Source organism: Battus philenor, unplaced genomic scaffold (assembly GCF_028537555.1).
Source record: "Battus philenor isolate CCGP_79_NKW_IND1 unplaced genomic scaffold, ilBatPhil1.0.hap1 SCAF_27, whole genome shotgun sequence".
In the NCBI taxonomy this organism is placed as follows: Eukaryota; Metazoa; Arthropoda; class Insecta; order Lepidoptera; family Papilionidae; genus Battus; species Battus philenor.
In genome coordinates this window covers 6,800,594-6,807,049 of record NW_027181690.1, presented here as the reverse complement: position 1 = coordinate 6,807,049, position 6,456 = coordinate 6,800,594, and the positions used below count along the sequence as shown (strand labels likewise).

Here is a 6,456-nt window from a genome sequence, read left to right as displayed (position 1 = left end):
TCCTTTATTTTTTATTACTGAAACCGCTGATTTTTGGGTAGAGCATGCCTTACATTTATTGACAGCAATTGGCTGTATATACAGAAGACCTAAAAGCTTCAAAGGGTGGACCTATGATTGTTACGCCTAATGAATCACTCTGTATAATGAATAAAATTTTACGAAACCTTCTCAAGTCTCAAGAAGACCGTAAAAGAGATGTTAATATTAACAAAAGTCGATGTACAATCACATCCCTAATTTATGTAATATTTCATAACATTCTAACTTTAAAAATACATATAAAACGAGGATAGTAAGATGACCATTTTACCTCTGAATTCGGTCAAGGTTAAGAAGTCCAAACAGTTAAAGTCACAAAATGTTTGTTAGAAAACAAACTCATATTTAATACTAATTGCCAGTCTCAAATGTTACTGGCCAGAAATAGTCAAGTAGATAAAAATAAAACTATTTCCAGGGTCATCACTTTATCCATTCATTTAAATTCTTAATATTGCGCAACGATTATTTACTAATATAAGTATTCTCTTTGGTTCATCGCGGCTCTTGTACTTATGTGATTATCCAAATATTTTTTATTTGATCACATCTCAACATACTTTTAATTTATTTCAAATGTTTTACAACAAATTGTAGGTATTTTGTTTTACTCTTATGTTTAACAAAAAGAAATTAGTCGAATCGGTGTAGCCGTTCTCGAGTATTGAGAGTAGCAAAATATAAATGATCCTTATTTCTACATAAAGATATCATCATCATCACAGGGCTTTTACTACTAGACATAGCTTGCCCCCAAAGGTTTCCTAAAGGACCGGTTGGAAGCAGCTTGCATCCAACGTATTCAATCTTATGGGTGGACATAATACACTTTCTGTTCCGTAGTCTCTGGTTCAGAATTCTATGGTCCCATCGGTTACTAAAGTAGTTTAACTGCTTTAATGGAATCAGACGTTACTTCGCGGAAGTCCATCCTAAGTAAGAAAATGACCAATATTTAGGCACTTCTGCACATGCAGCAAAAAATGCAAAACACAGAGTCTAGGACTCTGCGTTTGGCACTAATCGGTGTAACATAACTCCTGAAGATGCCCCGTGGAGGGGTGAAACACGTGTTGAGTGGTTTGGTGGTGGCGGTTGTGTGATTCGCATTGTTTGCCGCATACGCATTTATCAGCGGGCTGCCTTGAAATTGACATTTTCAAGATGAAGATTTTGTCAATCGAGTATTGTTATAGAGTGCCATGTGTTTATGGTGCAAAGAGATAAATTTCAGCGGGTGTAAACAATGCATAAATAAAAAGGTTATATATCGGAGCGGGCAACGTAATTGAGGTACTCGCGTACTATACGAGTGGCTGAACGTAAGCCGCTCGTGCCCCGGGCCGTCACGATAAATGACCCGGCCCTCGCCGCCCATAGACCATTTCACCGGATTGCGCTCCTCCAAACACTTTTTATTTTTATACTTTTTTTTTATTTAAAAGAACGCGCATCGCTTTAAAAATCTGGTTTCATACATACTGATAATATGTTATTTTAAGTAAAGTTTTTTATATCTTTACATTTAAAAGAGAATGTTTGTATATACGAAACATGTAATTTGATCATATGAACAATGTCTGTAAATAAACATTTTATGTCATTACATATATAAAACAGATTGTTTAAATATACAAAATCTTGATACTGAGTGATAAGATAAAATTTGACCATACGTACAGCGACAATCTTTTCATATCAAAGATAATATTTGAATATACGAAATCTTGATACACACTGATATGTTATTTGACAAAACGTACATCGTATCTATACATAAAGTTTTTATGTCTTCACATACAAAAGAGAATTTTTGAATGTACGAAATTCTCTTCGTATGGTTAAATAACACATTGATAATGTCTTTTTAATAAAGATTGTTTTATATGTATTAAAGATAGATGATGTTTGTAATTTAACTTAAAATCCTTGAAGATTGTTACGTAAACATAATTGTTTATTGGTATAAAACTTTTAAAGTTGCGAATGCCTCGAAATCTTGATCGAATTCAGAGCTTAAATAATTATCTTGTGATCCTTGTCGGGATAAAGTGTTTCCTAAATGGTGTTAGTGGCTTTAAATGGGTAAAAAGGTAATCTATACAGAAACCAATAGTTTTAGAAAATATAAGAATCGTAATGCATTAAAATTATCATAATTCGGATTACTGATTACTTACTTATTGTTAACTATCTGTTCCTTTAGGATCTGTACTGTCAGAAGTTAGTGACCTGCCGCATTGCAGAAGAAAAAAAAGACATAATTCTTAATGATTACTTTATACAGGTCGATTGGAAATAGGCGTAAAAGCGATACTACAAATAAGAGTTTGTTTTTTTTTTTTTCAAATTAGAGACATTGTAACTTTTAAAGCTTGTACACCATTCAATCTGTATATACTTTTTTTTCACAATGATAGTTTATATGCTATCTCCATTTTTGTAATTGGTGCTACAGTCGCAACGACATAGCCAGATGTATTTAATGGAATCAGGCGTTACTTCGCGAAAGTCCATCCTAAGTAAGAAAAGGACCAATATTTAGCCACTTCCGCACATGCAGTGGTAGTCGTGCAATGAAATGCACCGCCCGCCAGCCCGCTGACAAATGCGCATGCGGCAAACAATGCGAATCACACAACCGCCACCACCAAATCACTCAACACGTGTTTCACCCCTCCACGGGGCATCTTCAGGAGCTATGTTACACCGATTAGTGCCAAACACAGAGTCTGTGGAGAGTCTACCACTGATTGTGCGGAAGTGGCTAAATATTGGTCCTTTTCTTACGTCGCCAGATGTAGTTGCGAATTATTAACTTCTATACTAAAATCGATATTTATTAAAAAATTCCAGTCATGTTAAAATAAAAATAGTTGGTAAACGCTATCTCTTATTTAATTAACTGTCAGGACATCGTTTGTCAGGTTCAGCTATTATAAAATTTATCGGTTTATATTACACATGTATCTCTTATATCTATCTCTTTAACGAAGAATATACTTTACAAATTATTCGTCTGAAGTGGCAGTAGGATGGAGATTTCGCCAGTGCAATCAAGGGTTGTTGGGGCCAAAAAGTACTCGTGAGTCTGTAGAGGGGGCGTGCGTTCGGCCCCCCACCATGTATACCGAAGACATAATTAAGAACGCGGGAAATCGCTAGATGCAGGAAGCTCAAGATTGGATATCACGGCGATCTTTGGCTGAAACTATGACGATGATGACTTTATGTATATGTTCTTTATTAGCTATTGTAGACCAACAACTTACTTACACCGTATTAGAGTTTTATACGGGTTCCTACCAGAAGAATTAATTAAATTCATATCAAGTCTTTTGTTTAATAAAGCGATTCATCAAATTTTAAGGATAATTGAGTTCGTCTATATTTATTAATTGTATTGCGTGGGTTACATTATTTGCAACGTCTTACGATATTAATAGCTCTACACCGTCCGGTATTTTGTCCACGTGACCCGCCAATCGTAAGCGCGGCTTATAAAACCTGATCTCACTTCCTGTGCATGACTCATCACCTGGCTCTAGTGACAGCTAAACGTTGAGAACGACCAAAAGAGGGTCTGTAGTCAAGACTTTTGATACGGACAAACCTGCAGTACTATGGTAATATAGTATGGTAAGGTAGTTTATTTTATATTTCTTTAAAAATACATCTCCACATATTCATACAATGAAACAAATTTTTATTTATTTGAAAAAAAAAAAAATTTTATTTATTTGTTCGAATAGGCGTTGCTAAGCACTTTAGAAAAGTCATAACATTAATATAATATACATTTAAAATATTAGCAGAGGTAGCCCGGTGGTGGAGGATTGAGACTTGCGATTGTAGTTCGTGGGGTCGATTCCCGGGACACATTCTTATAATTTGCTCACATAAAAGTTTCCAGTGTAGGAGCAGCAGCGTTTTCTGCGTACCATAATACTACACTGTGGTCACCAACTCGCCTGTCAAGTGTGGCGATTATGGTATATTCCCCATGGATATCTTTGCGGGAAGCATATGCCTTGTTATGGGTTGAAACGACGCCATTCAAAGTAATAGCATTATTGCTTTTATTTATACGATACTGTATTATAACACATGTAGTGACTTTAAATTATATTGTAATAAATTTAAGAAGTTAATTAGACGAAAACTTGTAAAAAAATTCCTTTATAATAGGAAATTTTTTACAAGTTTTTGTTTGGATTTTTAAGTGATAATAATGGTTGTAAATGAATTGGTCTATATAGTATTAAGGGTGCTGTATGTGACCACAAAAAAGTCATTAGAATTTGTTCTACGCTTTTCTGAGTTCATTGCGCGTTTCAACCCACGTAGCTTTAAGATGAAGGATTTTGATAAACAGGAATTTATTCTGATTCAAGTATTTAGTAATATTGATCTCTTATGGCTTTCTTTAAATAACGTACACTAGTGGTCACTATTAATGGGGGCCTATCCAGGTTCTGTCTATCAGCTCCTGGTCATCACTCGAGAACCTTATGGTCCCAACAGCAACTGTAATTACAATTCACGAGTTCATTACTGGGCAGTTGCACACATATTTCTATTTATATGGAACGTTTGTTATAGATTTAAAAGCTTTAAAAGAGTGAATGCATAGTTCATTAATCAGTTAAATACTTTCAAGCTTTTACATCTGTTTGTAATCACTTTGCATAAAATGGATCACTCTTAAATAAGTGACTTTAATTTTTTTCTACTGATATGCAACTGGTCAGAAACTTCAAAAACTCTACGTGTGTAGTAATCCGAACTTTTAAAACCATTTTTCTTACTACATCATTGTTAATTTTTTTATTAATAGATAAGAATTTTTTATACATTCATTAATTGACAGTTAATTATAATATCTATACACTTACACTTATTTTCAATCATTCTATATTAAGTGATCACTCTGAAAGTGATATATATTTTTCTATTGTAATGCGATAAGCACACTTTTGACAGTATAAAGTCTCAATTACAGACAAAGGAACAATTAATTTTAATATGTAGCTATCTGAATTATGAAAGCGCGTTTTATAATTTATTATCATTACTTGATTTATTATTTCTAATAACATAGATTTTTTATTGTTACGCTATTAGTCAAATATAAAAAATAATTTGATGTTATAAGTTATTTGTGATCACCAAAACTATATCAGAGTTGTCATCGAAGCTGACATGACTCATAAGAGTGTGAGTTTTATAAAAAAATACTTCTGATTATATTTATTATGACTCTGTATAATCGCGAAATCCGAAATGGTTTCAATATACTATAAAATTTTTAAAAAGTCCAACTTGCCAAAGCTGTTTTTATTTTATTGCTTTGTTGCATCCCTGGTGGGGATCGAACCCACGACCTTTGGATTAGAAGTCCAACGCGCTATCCTCTGCGCCACAGGGACGATTCTCTACTTTATCATAATGTACATGTCAATTTATAAATCATATATACCTATTAAATGAACATTTAAAATGTATTTTAAAAACATGATACTTGTCCCAATATAAGCAAACAAAATACAATGAATTTTCGCTGTCAAAAACCAACCAAAAAAATAGAAACATCACAAAGACCCTCGCTGTCTACGCGGACCCCTAAATTACGCATCGGCCGTCTATAATTATGGAACCCTATCTGGTTTTTTATCGCAAGTCCCCGCACTATATCGGTCACAAATCTAATATAGCTAATGATGGTATTCGGTACGGATCTGTGAAACGCCTGTTACATTTGGTACATCCCTTGTTGCATAGAACGATTTATGTTTTCTTGGTTTACTTTTTTATGCAAAAAAAATTATAAAAAATAAACACATTGTCCTATATTGCAACAATGCAATAAAGGATAATTTGCTTATTTTTATACGCTGATAATAATTCTCTAATTTTTAAAGTAGATCATGATAAGAATAATTATGACGAAGTAAATGCTGCGGTGTCGCAAATACTTCTTTGGTTTACTGCTTATAACTTGGTATTAAATTCAAAAAAAAAAACTAAATGTGTTGAATTTACAAATGCGAAATGTAGACAGACAGAGGCTTATCTTGTCTCAATAATGAAACTATTAAGTTTACTAATTCACAGTATTTTTAGGAATAACTCTATACTCGTAACTTTAGTGGGGCACCTATCTATCTTCTTTTGCCAGTAGACTGTGCTTCTCTGCCTACGCTGTTGGAAAAGTCTAGCTGACGGACGCTGATAATAGTTTAATAAAGTTAGTATTCTTACGGCTGCGTTGTTATATCTATAATAACGTTTTGTTTGTCTGCTAAAACATCCAAAATTATCTAAAAAATAGACACGGTGTGATGAATGATAACAAAAAATAAGCTGTATACTCCTAGTTCACGTCTTTAAAAATTAATTAAATCTTTCATGGCA

At 33.5% G+C, this 6,456-nt stretch overlaps 1 non-coding gene across 1 annotated transcript; it reads right to left on the bottom strand.

Annotated features, from left to right (window-relative positions):
- Window positions 1-5,398: 5,398 nt before the first annotated feature.
- Window positions 5,399-5,471, bottom strand: TRNAR-UCU (transfer RNA arginine (anticodon UCU)). Its single transcript has one exon. It is a non-coding gene; the product is annotated as a tRNA-Arg (tRNA).
- Window positions 5,472-6,456: the final 985 nt, after the last annotated feature.